Source organism: Xyrauchen texanus, chromosome 47 (genome assembly GCF_025860055.1).
Source record: "Xyrauchen texanus isolate HMW12.3.18 chromosome 47, RBS_HiC_50CHRs, whole genome shotgun sequence".
Classification (NCBI taxonomy): domain Eukaryota; kingdom Metazoa; phylum Chordata; class Actinopteri; order Cypriniformes; family Catostomidae; genus Xyrauchen; species Xyrauchen texanus.
In genome coordinates, this window is record NC_068322.1 from 16,537,887 (window position 1) to 16,556,176 (window position 18,290).

The 18,290-nt window shown below is 38.3% G+C and overlaps 1 pseudogene; it reads right to left on the bottom strand.

Annotated features, from left to right (window-relative positions):
* The window catches only part of LOC127638872 (voltage-dependent calcium channel subunit alpha-2/delta-4-like), a 43,391-nt pseudogene extending 32,305 nt beyond the window's left edge, over window positions 1-11,086 (bottom strand).
* Between the last annotated feature and the right edge of the window lie 7,204 nt (window positions 11,087-18,290).

An 18,290-nucleotide genomic window follows, 5' to 3' on the forward strand; every position in this document is an offset into this window, starting at 1 on the left:
TGCCCATTTGACAGAGCTGAAAGCATCTCTATCTTTATGAAGTTCTGGTTTAATATCTTATAGCTTATTGATGTGACCCTTTCTTCACTGACCTTTTTTCTAAGACTGATATGAGATCCTTCTTTATATTTTCGCTTGATAAAAAGCAGTTTGAAAAATGATTTGTGAGCTGTGATTTTATTCTGTGTTAAAGATTAATAAAGAATGTATTTCTTTAAAAAGTTGAGGTATACGAATCAGCATCAACACACATGTTATTGTTTGTTTGTTTGATTTTTTATCATGATGGGGACTTTACAATGACACCTCTTGTATTCATCCAGAGCTAATTACATCTTCTATCCACTTAACCTACCTCTAACCCTTGAAGAAACCTTTCTTCATTATTACTTATTTTCATACATACAGTTGAAGTCAGAAGTTTACATGCACCTTAGCCAAATACATTTAAACTCAGTTTTTCACAATTCCTGACATTTCATCATAGAAAACTTTCCCTGTCTTAGGTCATTTAGGATCACTATTTTAAGAATGCGTCATGGCAGAATAATAGTAGAGAGAATTATTTATTTCAGCTTTTATTTCTTTCATCACATTCCCAGTGGGTCACAAGTTTACATACACTTTGTTAGTATTTGATAGCATTGCCTTTAAATTGTTTATCTTGGGTCAAACATGTTGGGTAGCCTTCCACAAGCTTCTTACAATACGTTGCTGTAATTCTGGCCCATTCCTCCAGACAGAACTGGTGTAAATAAGTCAGATTTGTAGGCCTCCATGCTCGCACGCGCTTTTTAGTTATGTCCACAAATCAGATTGAGGTCAGGGCTTTGTGATAGTCACTCCAATACATTGACTTTGTTGTCCTTAAGCCATTATGTCACAACTTTGGCTGTATGCTTGGGGTCATTGGCCATTTGGAAGACCCTTTGAATCCGAGCTTAAACTTCATGGCTGATGTCTTGAGAATTTGCTTCAATATATCCACATAATTTTCCTTCCTTATGATGCCATCTATTTTGTGAAGTGCAGCAGTCCCTCCTGCAGCAAAGCACCCTCACAACATGATGCTGAACCCCCCGCCCATAGTTGAGATAGTGTTCTTCAGCTTGCAAACTTCACCTTTTCAACTTTTTTATGGTGGTTTTGGAGCAGTGGCTTCTTCCTTGCAGAACAGCCTTTCAGGTTATGTCGATATAGGACTCGTTTTACTGTGGATATAGATACTTGTCTACCTGTTTCCTCCAGAATCTTCCTTTGCTGTTGTTCTGGGATTAATTTGCACTTTTCGCATCAAACTACATTCATCTCTAGGAGACAGAATGCGTCTCCTTCCTGAGCGGTATGATGGCTGCGTGGTCCCATGGTGTCTATACTTGTACTATTGTTTGTACAGATGAACATGGTACCTTAAGGTGTTTGGAAATTACTCCCAAGGATAAACCTGTCTTGTGGAGGTCCACAATTGTTTATCTGAGGTCTTGGCTGATATCTTGTGATTTTCCCATGATTTCAAGCAAAGAGGCATTGAGTTTGAAGGTAGGCCTTAAAATACATCCACAGGTACACCTCCAATTCAGTATACCTACTATCAGAAACTAATTGGCTAATTGTCCAAAGGCTTGACATCCTTTTCTAGAATTTTTCAAGCTGCTTAAAGGCACAGTTAACCTGGTGTGTGTAAACTTCTGACCTGCTGGAATTGTGATATAGTCAAATAAAAGTAAAACAATCTGTCAGTAAACAATTGTTGAAAAATTATCATCACATGCACAAAATAGATGTCCTAAAATGACTTGCAAAAACTATAGTTTGTTAATATTAAATCTATGAAGTGGTTCAAAAATTTGTCTTAATGACTTCAACCTAAGTGTATGTAAACTTCTGACTTCAACTGTACATTATTTAGTATGTTTATTAAGTGTTTATTTTTCTGTAGGCAAATGTACTGTAGGAAAAACCTGTCCCACGCACACATACGGTTTGTTAAAACAGTAATTAAACAATATGTTTCCTCAAATTCTCACTTGGATAAACTAAGCCCCACTTCCCATCCAATCATTTTTCTGAATGCATTAATGCAGTACAACCAATCAATGAACAGTGCTTGTGGGTGTGGGTGTGGGGGCATGCGTGTGTATGTGCAGAGGAAATAAAGCAAGATCAAAGCAAAGGTCATGCCGAGGCATTTATTTGTACTTTTAAAATGTAAAGTCATGCTCAGAGGATGAACTTTTGCACATTCATACAAGGGAACAAAGATAATAGCACTTCAATGGGCGGCTATGCCTCAGCGTAGACTAAGAAAGCACAAAAAAAAAAGGAATTAAAAGATAACGAGGACAAAGGAAGGTCTTACCTCCAGCAATTGCTGTCTTTTTGTTCACAGTCACTGTAACAGACGTGACAGCAAACTTGCTGTCTACTGCGGGGAAAGAGAAATAATTGAGCACAGCGTGCACAATAGGATGTAAAGTAAAACTTGCACTCTTTTTGATGTGTTCTGCAGGGAGCAGTTTACCTCGAATGCTGTCCTCCGTAGGGACATAGTATAGAAAGCATCCAGCTGGAATCTCTGCGGCACACCGGTACCACACAGGGAAATGGCCCAGAATACATTCTCCTTATCCAATGGAGACAAGAATTTCCTATTAATATTTCACCAGAAAGAGAAAAATCATGCCAGATTACCAATTTACAGCTCGATTCTTTCTAAACTACTTACTATTGCAATGCCATTCCTACACTCACCCAATATATTTACTAGTTACTACATTAGTTAATAAGGTACTACATTTAAATGCTTGTTGCTTGAGTAAAAAAGCATATGTAATGAACATAAATGTAAAGAATTGTACCATTGTTCTACTTATCTGGTGAGTGAAATGTCGAGTGTATTTTGTACAGTGAGAAAGACTGGCTGTAAGAAACCTATGACAATGCAGATTCAATCTATGCTGTTCACTGAAGAGTTGTGACACAGGCAGCAGGAGCTCTTGATTAAAGGTACTCACTTTGCTACATGCTTCTCTACGCCGACATATCTGATCATCCTCATGAGGCCGGAGCGTGTGCCCAGGAACGCTGTCTCCACATCAATGCTGCGCAATGGAATAAGAAAGGTTACGATCGAGCATGCGTTACACTAATTAAACTTGTCTGTGATGCTGTGTGTGTGGGTGGGAATTCGTACCCGGAGGTGTTGAGCAGCAGCGCAGTCCAGTAGGCTTCCATAGGAGCTGTGACCACTGCGTCAAACAGAGTCTGTTGCAAGAGACTTGCATCACCTGGAGAACAGACAGATACCTACTGTGTCCTCCTTTTACATGTTCAAAATTTCTTGTTTAGTGTCTAAAAGCCTGTACAGACAGAACTCACATTCAAGGTCTGGTTCTTTCCCCATCAGGTACTGAACCACAGCCTGAAACTGTGTAAGTTTGTGGTGATTTGGATTGATGTCTCACAATATGTCCTGAAACATCAGAAAGCTTAAATTAAAATACTTTATATCACTTCAGACACCGCATAAACCTAAAAACGGCAGCCTAACCTTGCATTTTAACTACAACTGATAATCCTAACACCCACCATTCATTGGCAACAGTGACATCAGATGCAGTCAGGTCATGAAGACCTGTTTTGACACACAAAAACATCATGAGAGATGAATCACAAAGCTGAGATAGCAAATAGGAAAATTATGTTTACTTTTTAGGTAATAATGTGAAAATCTGTACCCTCTTCGACTAATACATTTACAATTAAATAATTATCCCCATGATCTCCGGTAAGCACGATTCCAAGACTGAAACCATAGACACAATATAGTCTAACATCTAAATTCAGTAAAAAACATAATCATAAGGTTAACAGAGATTTAAACATATGTAAGATTTCCTGTAAACAAGCAGTATATGAACATACAGTATACTGTATTAGAGATATATTAGTAGAATTATAAAATTATTAAAGGAATAGTTCACTCAAAAATGAAAACTCTCAATATTTACTCACCCTCATGCCATCCCAGATGTGTATGATTTTCTTTCTTCTGCAGAACACATAGAAGAATATCTCAACTCTGTTGGTGAATGGTGACCAGAACTTTGAAGCTGCAAAAAGGACATAAAGGAAGCATAAAAGTAATCAACACGACTCCAGTGGTTCAATCCATGTGTTCGAACCGATAGGAAATTGAATTACTTTTTTTTTTTTATTATTAGAAATTCTCCTAACTGCCCAGTAGGTGGTGATATGTATGAACAATGTGAATCGCCAAAAACAAAAGAAGAAGAATGTGGAAGTTAAAGTGAAAGTGGAAATTTATAGTAAAGAAAGGACTTAAATACTGATCTGTTTCTCACCCACACCTATCATATTGCTAGTGAAGACATGGATTTAAACAACTGAGTTGTATGGATTACTTTAATGCTACCTTTATTTGCTTTTTGGAGCTTCAAAGTTCTGGCCACCATTGATTTGCATTGTATGGACCTGCAGAGGTAAGAAAAATTTGTGTTCAAAATAAGAAAGGAAGTAATACACACCTGGGATGGCATGAGGGTGAATAAATGATGAGAGACTTTTCATTTTGTGTGAACTATCCCTTAACCAATATAAACAACAGTGAACATGCATAAGCTTACCAGAATGGATTTTCATTGATGGTAGTGTAGAAACATTTGTTTTTCAAGAAAAAACTCTCCTCTGAGAAGGAAGACATAAACATGTTTCAGCACGACAGTCAAAACTTGCCTTGATTATTATGGGAGAAAGTTAAATGAATCAAACTATAATAAAATGATCAGAAGAAAATGTAAGTTAAACATTCACTCACTCTATTGTCTACCGTTGTTCTAACGTCCAGAGTTCTCCATTTTCCCCTTTTACCATTGCTGTTCTCAACTAGACAGGGGATACAAAAACACACACAAACAACTTGCAGCAATGGATCTAAAAATGGTACAGAATGTGTTTATTTTTGTGTGTGTTCCACACTGCGTCTTCTGTATCCTCCCACGCCACCTCTGACAGATCCACACTGATGTAGTTCGGCTTTGACTTCAGCTTCTTTACATCTTTATACTAGCAAAATCACACAACATATGCATATTAAGTGTAGAAACCATGCATGCATGTGTTAAACCTTCTAACTGAAACAGCGAGGCCCTTACCAGAGGTCGAAGGTCAGGATGAGAGAAGATATAACCATTTTAAGTATTTAGGAATGCATAGCCATGAACCCCCAGATGCAACAGCAAAGCAAAATCTCTCTCTCTCCCCCTTTTTTTTTACATCTCACCTTTTCCTCTTTCTTGCTCAACACAGGCAACAGAGGTCATCAACAGCAAGCTCTGGGCCAGTGTGTTTAAAAGCTGAATAGACAGAGGGAGAGAGATCCCGTACTGAGTTTAAGGTAAATCCCAGACAGACATGTGGTGTAAACAGCAAGCTGAACTGACACCTACAATAAACACAAAATGTGCAGCCACAGAATTCTGATGAAAGCTCTGAAGATTTCTGCAGCATTCGAATGCTCGCCATTAAATTATGTCATAATTTACTCACCCTCAGGCCATCCCAGATGTGTATGACTTTCCTTCGCTAAAAAACAAACAAAGATTTTTAGAAGAATATCTCAGCTTTGTAGGTCCATACAATGCAAGTGAATGGTGACCAATCTTTGAAGCTCCAAAAAGCACATAAAGTAATCCACAATCTTTTTGCATATCGCCACCTACTGGGCAGGGATGGGAATTTATAAACCACTGGAGTCATAAGGATTACTTTTATGCAAGCCTTCATGTGCTTCATGTATCGATCACCATTCACTTGCATTATATGGGTCATTATATGGACCTACAGAGCCGAGATATTCTTCTAAAACTCTTCATTTGCATTCAGCAGAAGAAATAAAGTCATACACATCTGAGATGGCATGAGTGGTAGAAAATGATAAGATAATTTTCATTTTTGGTTGAACAATCCCTTTAACTCCATCACACAATTTTACACATTGTCCCTGTCGCTTGATTAACCATTTATTAAATCTTGGCCAATCTGATGATTCAGTACTTTCAGTTTAACACATTTTACCATTGAACACATTTTGCCATATTTAAATCCAAACCACAAAATTCCACAAACATCCCCCCACAGATGTGGGAAAAAAAGTGGGAAAATGTGTCCAGATGCATTGTGGGCCCAGTGTAGTGTTATTTAAGTTAAACCTTCATGGCATGTGTGTCTACAATAAAATGGAAATGTCCTCTTTATCATATTAAATACAAGATTAATCACAATATTAATCAGAATACACTGTCCTCTGCAAAGACAAATTGGATTCTTATCAAATTAACATGACAGTACATCGCAACTAGACTTGCAAACAGGATGCTGTCTGATTGAAGTCCAGTTGCTTTTGACTGAAAAACTACCAGATGTTTGACAATGACCTGGATGTACTAAAATCTTCAAAATCTTCTAAATTGTATTTATCAGGGAGGGCAAATTTGTCACTAAGTGGATGAGAAGAATGACACACATTATGAAGGAACAGACATACAAATAATAACATCGCATCCAGACAATGACATCACAACATGAAAAGCCACAAGACTAATGAAACATTACCATAATGAAAGTTTGGGACAATATGAAACATGGCTTTTTAGATGTCAGCTTTTGCAAAAAGAAACAGAGAGAGCAGAGAGGGAGCGAAAAAATGTATCAGCTCACCACCTTGTTTATGTAAGCCCTGTCCAAATAATGTCATAATCATGGTTGATGACCATTGGCCTGCTGAGCACATGAAGATATTCCATCACATTCTCCTGAACATCCACCAGAGTAGAGATGTAGGTGTAGTAACCTTATTATGAATGCACACAAACAACTGTTTTTATTTGTGTCTATTACCAGCAGAGGGCATTGCTGTCACATTATTTCTTTTTCATTCTATTACAAATGTTTTATAAGTATTATAGTTCTCATAAAGTAAACACAAAAAACAAGGAAGACTACAGTTGTATAGAGGGGGAAGTCAGTATGTTATATTATTATTGCTATATTATACTGTGCCAAGAATTTACCTAAATTCCCCAAAATGTGTTGAATACAACTAGAGCTCACTTGCCTGGGTAGTTGCACAAGATAAATGCTTTGATGGCAGTAGATCTCATCTTTGTTGTTGCTGGCAATCCATTTGATATTATCAGCAAATGTTAGCTCTCATCCAATCAGACACACACACACACACACACACACACACACACACACACACACACACACACACACACACACACACACTCACACACACACACACATACATACACCTGTTTAAGAATACATTAGATTGTCAGATAAATACAGGTAAAGCATGTTTCCATGGTGACTGTGTGTGTGTGTGTGTGTGTGTGTGTGTGTGTGTGTGTGTGTGTGTGTGTGTGTGTGTGTGTGTGTGTGTGTGTGTGTGTGTGCGTGTTTTTGGGATTTACGAGGACAATTTTGTAAGTTACAAATTAGTAATTACAAGGGTATTATGCTATAAATGTGATTTATGAGGACATTTCTAGTGTCCCCATAATTCAAATCGCTTAAAAATCATACTAAACAATGTTTTATTGAAAAAGTAAAAATGCAGAAGGTTTTCTGTGATGATTAGGTTTAGGGGTTGTGTTAGGTTTAGAGGATAGAATCTATAGTTTGTACAGTATAAAAGTCATTATGTCTATGGAAAGTCCTCATAATGATAGGTAGACCAACGTGTGTGTGTGTGTGTGTGTGTGTGTGTGTGTGTGTGTGTGTGTGTGTGTGTGTGTGTGTGTGTGTGTGAGTGTGTGTGTGTGTGTGTGTGTGTGTGTGTGTGTGTGTGTGTGTGTGTGTGTTTGTTTGGTACCCTGCGGTCTGGCCAGTTCAACTCTTCAAACATCTGCTGAATATCTTCCATGGCTCCATCAGTGATCAGCATTATTGCCTGGTTACATACATTACCCCTTCCTTCTACTGCTGCCTACAAATACAAAAAGATATACATTTGATCAATGAATTTCATGTAGACATTCATACACTGTCTCTAACAGAATCTTGAAGGACTCCTTCATGGCTTTCTTCACCTTTCCTTCACCATTCAACTGCAGTTCTTCCACCAGCAATTTGAAGTGCTAGAAAAAATAAGAAGGATGGTAGAAGAATGCAGCAATTATTAAGATCTCCACTGGCAACTGAATTCACTGCTCTGTGCAAACCAAGTCAGCCTGTACCAGCATGCCTTTAATACAAGGCTCTACATACTGCATATAATCACTATACTGGAAAAATATGGAGAGAAAATTGTGTTATTTTTACTACTGTGGCCAAGTTTTCTAATCAGGGAGTTATGATTGAGCCACTTACTCTTTATTGGATTTCTGTTCTTTCCGTGATCACATTTACAAATTTGTTTTCGCCAAGTGCGTCTATGGTCTTGATGGTGTCTTTTCCAATAGTATCAAACCCTTCATACTGGCGCTTATGTCCACAGCAATGATAATGTCTTTTGGGAACGTGGCATCCTGGATGTACCATAAAGAGATTGAAAACAGAAATGGTCTGTTACTTTTTTTGATTTAGGATATGTGGTCACTCATTGTGTTTTTTAGAAGATGAAGAAAAACTTTTTGAAACGCCTGTCCACTTTCAAGTTAGCTCAGATGGCCCCTGACAACAGTCAAGACCTCTCACATTAATAATTTCTCAAATGGATAACACATTGTGTCAAATCCTCTCTGCATAATGTTCTGAGAGAAGGAAGTATTGAGATCACAATAAGAGGGTGAGAGAGAGTGGGAGAAAATTTAGACTGATTATTACAGCAATAGGCATGTATACACATTTTATTCATCTTGTGTTTATGTAACTTATTAGTGAGCAGGTCCACTCAGACTATACACAGCTACATGATTTGTTGCCTAGAGATAAGAATGTAACACAAGTCAATGGGCCTTTGCGTTTCGTTCCTTACAGCTGAAGAGATTGTGTGCATTATCTGTAATAGTGTTAGTCCTGGCAGAAGGTGTTTAAAGGACAACAAAAAGGAAGAAAGATTAAAGTCTTTCACTGAGATCAGACCTGCTGCTTAGACCTGCTGTGATGCGGCCAGATCTTGTCCTTGATGTTCAGAAGTGGTAAACTTCCAACAGAATCATTCATCCAAGCATTTAGTTTACAACCAGAGTATGCATCTCAGGCTGATCACACTGTGAATTCGGTGACAGTAGGTTGAAATTTCTGCCCCTGAAATCTGTCTGTGCTTACCCAAATTTGAATCACTGCCCTCCAGTGGCCAAAGCTGGAAGTGCTGTTGAACGTATGGGCATGTGTGATCTCCAGTTTCCAGGTGAAATCACAGCAAAAGCCAGTCATAAAGCACATTGTTTTAGGTTTTAAATAATGTAATTCAGTCAAAAGGAATGCATATTTAATTAACTTAACCCCCTAACTCAAACCCTAATCCTAACGTCTAAAAGAACATTTTAGAGCAAAATGCAACCTCCGAATCCCACTCAGCATTGTTTAGGTGAACGTGATATCTTTGAGGCTGCTTGTGCAGTAGTGCTAAAATAGTGCTAGTGGGAATGTGTGCAAAAACGTCTGATGGGGATGGGGGTCAGTAATTTGGCTGAATGGGCTCGATTTCAGGGTACACAAACTTTAGTCGCAACACATCGATTTCCTGCGTGATCATGTTGTACGATTAGAGTTTACATGGAAAAATCGAATCTAAATGAGCATTAACCGCAATGTGCATAAAGACTCACCATTTGCGATTTCTGACATCAAAAGTGATAACTCATTTTCATCAGGTGTCCACTGGATACGTTAAACATATAATAGATGGTGTCAGGGGGTGTCATTCACTTATTTTTTGAGGTGGCACAAGTAGCACTCCAAATATGACCAATGGAAGAAAAAAAAAACACTTTTTAACAACTAAGTAGCTCCTTATACAAAAGTATGACACCTAGGGTAGTGGTATAGATTACTGTATGTTTAATGTACCCAGGGGGACCAAGGATAAAATCAGGACAAATGCCACCAAGCATTCTCACTGTATGGAAAATGATGGCTGTGACATTTTGATAATAACTCCTGTATTGTACAACTTCATTATCAAAGATACAAATATTTATTCTTGCATGTTTTTGCATGTGATCCCTCAGTTTTAATGAGCATTCTGTATGTGCATGTGTACTATCTCTGTGACTCTCTTTTTGTTATCCATTGACACAGACAAAGATGTTTGTGTGCCTGTGTGTAAGATCTCATTAACTCTGTGTTTAGTTGCTTGGTTACTGTGTCAATACTGTGATGACATGATGATAAACGAGAGCGACAGAGAGATGAGGCTGAGTCATTCTCACTAATAATTACACCAGTAATTCTAGCAGTCAAGCATCCTCAGCTGTCTGTCCTGTGTCTGCTTGAGCAGAAGTACATGTTCAAACACTCTGTTGTGTTTTACGCCTTTATGTTACTGGTAGTAATCTCTGTTGTGCACTCATGCGGTAGACCATCAGCGGTGTGTTAGGATGGAAAGAGTGAAGCTGTTGTGTGCTGATTACCAGGGTAAAGTCTGAAAAAGACAGTTGAACTGCTGAAGTACTGCCAGGTGAGAGTCGGGTCCTTTTCGAAGTTACTGATAAACACGTCATTCAGCGCCTCTGACCAAAACACTCCATTCAAAATGTCAGTATCTAAATGAGAGTGACAGGGAGATCTTTGCTTTGTGTTCACTTTCTAGTCAGGGCTGGAAATGTGTTGTTTAGACTTATTTGTGTTTAACTACACCTCTGTTATAGACATTGGTATGCACTAGTATGACACTCTGTTGGGTGTTAACAGGCAGATTGCTGAAGTGTTCATTCTCCTCCAGAGCAAATTCACATTGTTACATCCTCATCCAGCTTGTTACTCATCAATGAACTGTAGTATTTGAATATACATGGAGGGATGAACTGTAGAGTAAGAGGATGGATGGATGGATGGATAAATGGCTCATCTCTAATGTGGCATTATACTCAGCATCCTCTGCTGCCTCTACCATGGAAAACACACAAATTCATAATATCATAAATAGAATTCCCCAATGTCTAATTGATCATCCAGTTTTTAAACTGCATCAAAGATAATTAAAGAATTAAAGGGATAGTTCACCCAAAAATGAAAATTCTCACATCATTTACTCACTCTCATGCCACCCCAGATGTGTATGACTTTCTACCTTCAGCAGAACACAAATTAAGGTTTTTAGAAAAATAGCTCAGTAGGTCCTTGCAATACAAGTAAATGGTGATATAGATAAAGGAAACATGGAAGTAATCCATAAGACTCCAGTGGTTAAATCCATATCTTCAGAAGCGATATAATAGGTGTGGGTGAGAAACAGAACAATATTTAAGTCCTTTTTACTCTAAATCTCCACTTTAACTTTCACTTTCAGATATGCATATCATATACACCACATATGATTTTAAAGATAATTGGCCTTTGAGTTGTGGATTTTGAGCATCCTGCCATGAGCATTGCGTTTTAAGACTGCATATCAAGTTAAAAAAAGTATATCTTTTAAAAATTATAGAAATATCTCTAGACCCCAGAATTCTGTTCTTTTCCATTGCTCGCTGTTTTTGAACACAAGAACGCATCTCATGTACAGTATTTGCCCTTTAACAAAATGCATCCGAATAAATCTGAATAAAGCAGCCTATACAATTTATAGCCATTAGACCTCTACTTTTCTCAGAGCAGAGCTTTTCCAATTCTTCCATTCAAAAGAAAGCAATCAGAAAAGAGACACTCAAATCCTAGATCAACTCTCAAGAGCACAGGTCAAGATCTCAGAGCAGAAAACAGAATCTCTGCCTGTATCCAAAGCAGTGAGTCCTGCTCTCCACCTACAGGTCATTGTGTTGGAACAGGAGGTCGGACAGGGATAATCCACCTCCACACAAGAATTTCAGTACCAGTCTTTTTTCTAAACTTAAATTAGATGCAAAAAAAAGAGAATAAAAAAGAGATAGAGAGGGGAAGGTTAATCCTCTTCCTGCCTCATTACTAATGTACGTACATTCTGCTGTTTTACTGCACTAATAAAGACTTTTAAGGTAAAAGGATTTCTTTCTTTCTTATTCTCTCTGGTAGGAAGATGGGCTGCTCGTGGGCTGGTACTGTCTATAACATTAAAAGTAGTGTTAATTAAAGTTTAGCGTGAATCCGTGAATAGCGTGAAAAACCTCCTATTTTTGGAATTCTGGAAACCTCCCAATTCTCATTACTGTTACATGTTTGGACATTTTAATAAGCAAAAAAGTTGTGATTTTTTTAAAATGTAAATGAGCAAAAAATTTAAAGCAAGAACAAGTGGGTACTACTATGATGTATACATACTTTACAATTTAAGTAATATATATTTATACAGTACTGTGCAAAATATTAGGCACATAAGATGTTTTACAAAAACAATTGTCTTAAACTGTTTATTTAATTCTTCAGATTCTTAGTGTCAATAGGAAATATATATTTTAAAATGTACATTTCGAAACTCATCAGTCAATCATTGTTTTGAGGAATGAAGGCTTTACAGTGCTTGAAATTGCCAAAAAAAAAAAAAACCCTGAGGATTTCATACAAAGTTGTACATTACAGTCTTCAAAGACAAAGGACAACTGACTCTAACAAGGACAGAAAGAGATGTGGAAGGCCAGATGTACAACTAAACAAGAGGATAAGTACATCAGAGTCCCTAGTTTGAGAAATAGACACCTCACATGTCCTCAGCTTACAGCTTCATTGAATTCTACCCGCTCAACACCAGTTTCATGTACAACAGTAAAGAGAAGACTCAGGGGTGCAGCCTTATGGGAAGAATTGCAAAGAAAAAGCCACTTTTAAAACAGAAAGACAAAAAGAAAAGGTTAAAGTGGGCAAAGAAACACAGACATTGGACAACAGATAATTGGAAAAGAGTGTTATGGATCTTAACCCCACTGAGCTTTTGTGGGATCAGAGAATTGCCCGACAAGACAGGACAGGACAATTTCTCGACAGGTTTTGTGAAAATCTCCAGAATCTCCACTTACACCATCTATTCTATGGGCTCTACATCTTTATATTTCTAAACACAGAGATACTATGATAAATATGGTTAATGGCACAGCAAAACAGAAAAGCAAATGTACATACATTTCCAGTTCTGAAATGATAAAATTGAAATGTGAAGACAAAGTCTGTTTAATCTTTACAACAATTATATTTTATATAACAATACACATATGCACACACTAGGAATGGGCCACTATGATTGACTAATTGGCTAAACATCCAAAAACTGATTAGTCAATAAGTTTGGTTGGCACTATCTAGTTTTTTTCCCCCTTATATTTATAATATAAGTATCATAATAATATATATATTTTTTAGGTTTGAAGCATACAAGCATAGCCATTCAGACAAATACGAAAATAGCATTTGCTTTGAGCACTCTTTAAAAAACTGACACAGATAATGTTACACAGAGAAATAATTTGTTATTCATTAGTATTTCACATTTATTAAATGTTAACTATTTTAATAGATTTGTTTTTGTGTGTGTGTGTGTGTGTGTGTGTGTGTGTGTGTGTGTGTGTGTGTGTGTGTGTGTGTGTGTGTGTGGGCAGGTTGTGTTATGAGTGGCACAGGTTGACCATAAACAGCTATCACTCTCTTGCTGTCAATTTCTCTCTGGCGAATTAACTAAACAGTTGATTTACGTTAAGCCTTGTTCACTAATCACCCACTGTCCAACTTGACCAGGAGCAATTTGCGCTGGAATAGCACTGCCATATTTAAATTAAGGCATGGTCATTCTCGCAAAATATGCACCTTTTTATGCAAAAGAGGCTCATCGTCATAAAAAGCGCTTTATTTCGAAAATGTAGCTCTTTTTGCCTGACGCTGCAGTTTTTAAATGCTACAGGACAGTATATTGACTGCAAATTTATATTGAATATGTGGCAATAAATGGGCCTAGAAAGCTACGGGTCTTTCTCTGTAGGACAGATTTTGTATTTGGGGGTTGTTGGTTTAAGGGGGAAGAAGGTTAAATTGGTGCTGAGTGGAACTGGACTCACATTTCAGGCGATATCCTCATCTGAGCTTGCATTTGGATGGTCCAGCTTGAAAACAGCACCCAGAGCAGCGCAACGGCAGTGCTTCCCATCAACCCCTGCCACGTACATTAAACAGCAGTATGTGTGATCTCCAGCTCACAAGATCCTAAAAAACAAACCCAAGTCCAGGCTTGAGGTCCGATTGTGCGTTGGTTCATTCAGTCCACCTGACACTCCAGAAGTGTTTTGGGGTGACAGAATAGTTTGGCGTTCAGAATAATTTTTTGAAATAATAACATCTGGCTCTGTTCTCTCCATTCCTGACTATTCCCCATAACATTTATCCCTCATTATTCCCTTTTTCAAATTTTTTTCTTCCTCAAAATCATAAAAAAGGAAAGTTGTTTATTGGAATCCTCGCAGAGCTCCCCAGATAATGTCTTCACCCTGTCTGAACAGCAACTTTTGCAGTTCCATCCCACTCTCTATCTTTATCTCTCTCATCCCTCATCCTGTGTTCAGCACAGCTGGGAGGAAATGTAGACATTGAAACAGAAGCGGAAGCACTCACACACACACACACACACACACACACACACACACACACACACACACACACACACACACTGCCCTCCCCACTACGACAATCCACATGGATTACATGCACCTCCCTCTGTTGGAGAGAGAGTAAGAGAAGGACAGAAGATGTAGGGTGGGTGAGGAGCACATTTATTGGGATACTGTTAGAGAGAGAAGAGTGAGAAGATTTTCTGTCAAAGACGAAAATTTGTGATTCTGGAGATAGCCCTGGTCTGTCCCCCAACCCTCACTGTCAAATCACCAGTGTAGCATCCATACTGTCCATTAATTCAGATAAGAATTGTAAGTAAAAGAACCAAGCATACATATGTATATAACTACATACATCAACCTTCTAACGAAAATAAAAACAGATACAACTACACACACTCGGAGAAAGAAAAAATTGATTTTTTGGTTTTTAAATAAAAGTAAATCAATATAAATAAATAAATAAATAAAAACAATAATGGAGCATTATTTGAATAGACTTATCAACATAGTCAATAAAAGGGCGCCACATCATAAAAATCCTATTAACGCATACTTTATTTTTTCAAGGCAGAGACAAGACATCATATCTCTTATCCATTGGGTATGAGTGGGTGGAAAGGGTTCTTTCAATTTAATAGTATTGCTCTACGTGCAAACAAGGAGGAGAAAGCAAGGACTTTACACATTGATGCTGTCGTCCATGACTCCTCTGGAGCAACTCACCAAAGTGACATTCAACTTATCACAATGTATAGACAGGACATTAATAACGTGAAAATGTACTATTACAATTTGAAAACAAATACAATAAAAAATAACATTCAGAACTTCTTAAACTTCTTCAAAGAGTTCTCATAAAAACAAAGTCATCCATGTGCAGCAATGACAGCTTTGCAGATGCAAGCATTCTTGCTGTCAGTTTGACCAGATACTCCGGTGACATTTCACCCCACACTTCCTGTAGCACTTGCTATAGATGTGACTGTCTTGTCAGGTACTTCTCACGCACCTTTCAGTCTAGCTGATCCCACAAAAGCTCAATGGGGTTAAGATCCATAACACTCTTTTCCAATTATCTGTTGTCCAATGTCTGTGTTTCTTTGCCAACTCTAACATTTTCTTTTTGTTTTTCTGTTTCAAAAGTGCCTTTTTCTTTGCAATTCTTCCCATAAGACCTTTAGTCTTCTCTTTACTGTTGTACATGAAACTGGTGTTGAGCGGGTAGAATTCAATGAAGCTGTCAGCTGAGGACATGTGAGGCATCTATTTCTCAAACTAGAGACTCTGATGTACTTGTCCTCTTGTTTAGTTGTAAATCTGGCCTTCCACATCTCTTTCTGTTCTTGTTAGAGCCAGTTGTCCTTTGTCTTTGAAGACTGTAGTGTACAAATTTTGCATGAAATCTTCATGTTTCTTTTTTTGCAATTTCAAGCATTGTATAGCCTTCATTCCTCAAAACAATGATTGACTGATGAGTTTCTAGAGAAAGCGGTTTCTTTTTTGCCATTTTTGACCTAATATTGACATTAAGACATGCCAGTCTATTGCATACTGTGGCAACTCAAAAACAAACACAAAGACAATGTTAAGCTTCATTTAAATAACCAAATATCAATTCTGTTTTATATAATGGGAAGGGATTTTCTAGTACCATATTAGTAATTTAGCATGATTACTCAAGGATAAGGTGTTGAAGTGATGGCTGCTGGAAATGGGGCCTGTCTAGATTTGATCAAAAATGTTGTTTTTTTTACGTCAGTAATGTCCTGACTATACTTTGTGATCAGCTGAATGCCATTTTGGTGAATAAAAGTACCAGTATCCTTAAACAGCTAAATCTGTGCATTATTCCAAACTTTAGGCCGCCTGTGAATATATATACTTATACTGTATCTCACAAAAGTGAGTACAACCCTCACATTTTTGTAAATATTTGATTATATCTTTTCATGTGACAACACTTTAATTTCTACAATGTAATGTAGTGAGTGTACAGCTTGTATAACAGTGTAAATTTGTTGTCCCCTCAAACTGACTCAACACACAGCAATTCATGTCTAAACCGCTGGCAACAAAGTGAAATTTTGCCCAATTAGCCATTTTCCCTCCCTGGTGTCATGTGAATCATTAGTGTTACAAGGTCTCAGGTGTGAATGGGGAGCAGGTGTGTTAAATTTGGTGTCATCGCTCTCACACTCCCTCATACTGGTCACTGGAAGTTCAACATGGCACCTCATGGCAAAGAACTCTCCGAGGATCTGAAAAAAAGAATTGTTGCTCTACATAAAGATGGCCTAGGCTATAAGAAGATTGCCAAGACCCTGACACTGAGCTGCAGCATGGTGGCCAAGACCATACAGCGGTTTAACAGGACAGGTTCCACTCAGAACAGGCCTTGCCATGGTTGACCAAAGAAGTTGAGTGCACGTGCTCAGCGTCATATCCAGAGGTTGTCTTTGGGAAATAGACGTATGAGTGCTGCCAGCATTGCTGCAGAGGTTAAAGGGGTGGGGGGTCAGCCTGTCAGTGCTCAGACCATAAGCCACACACTACATCAAATTTGTCTGCATGGCTGTCTTCCCAGAAGGAAGACTCTTCTAAAGATGATGCACAAGAAAGCCTGCAAACAGTATGCTGAAGACAAGCAGACTAAGGACATGGATTACTGGAACCATGTCCTGTGGTCTGATGAGACCAAGATTTATTTGGTTCAGATGGTGTCAAGCATGTGTGGCGGAAACCAGGTGAGGAGAACAAAGACAAGTGTGTCATGTATCAAGCATGGTGGTGGGAGTGTCATGGTCTGGGGCTGCATGAGTGCTGCTGGCACTGGGGAGCTACAGTTCATTGAGGGAACCATGAATGCCAACATGTACTGTAACATACTGAAGCAGAGCATGATCTCCTCCCTTCGGAGACTGGGACGCAGGGCAGTATTCCAGCATGATAACGACCCCAAACACACCTCCAAGATGACCACTGCCTTGCTAAAGAAGCTGAGGGTGAAGGTGATGGACTGGCCAAGCATGTCTCCAGACATAAACCCTATTGAGCATCTGTGGGGCATCCTCAAACGGAAGGTGGAAGAGCACAAGGTCTCCAACATCCACCAGCTCCGTGATGTCGTCATGGAGGAATGGATGAGGACTCCAGTGGCAACCTGTGAAGCTCTGGTGAACTCCATGCCCAAGAGGGTTAAAGCAGTGCTGGAAAATAATGGTGGCTACACAAAATATTGACACTTTGGGCCCAATTTGGACATTTTCACTTAGGGGTGTACTCACTTTTGTTGCCAGCGGTTTAGATATTGATAGCTGTGTGTTGAGTTATTTTGAGAGGACTGCAAATTTACACTGTTACACAAGCTGTACACTCACTACTTTACATTGTAGCAAAGTGTCATTTCTTCAGTGTTGTCACATGAAAAGATATAATCAAATATTTACATAAATGTGAGGGGTGTACTCACTTTTGTGAGATACTGTGTGTGTATATATATATATCATTATAATTCACTGGCAGCCAAAAGTTTGGAATAATGCACAGATTTTGCTGTTTTCTTTTAAGGAAATTGGTACTTTTATTCAAATT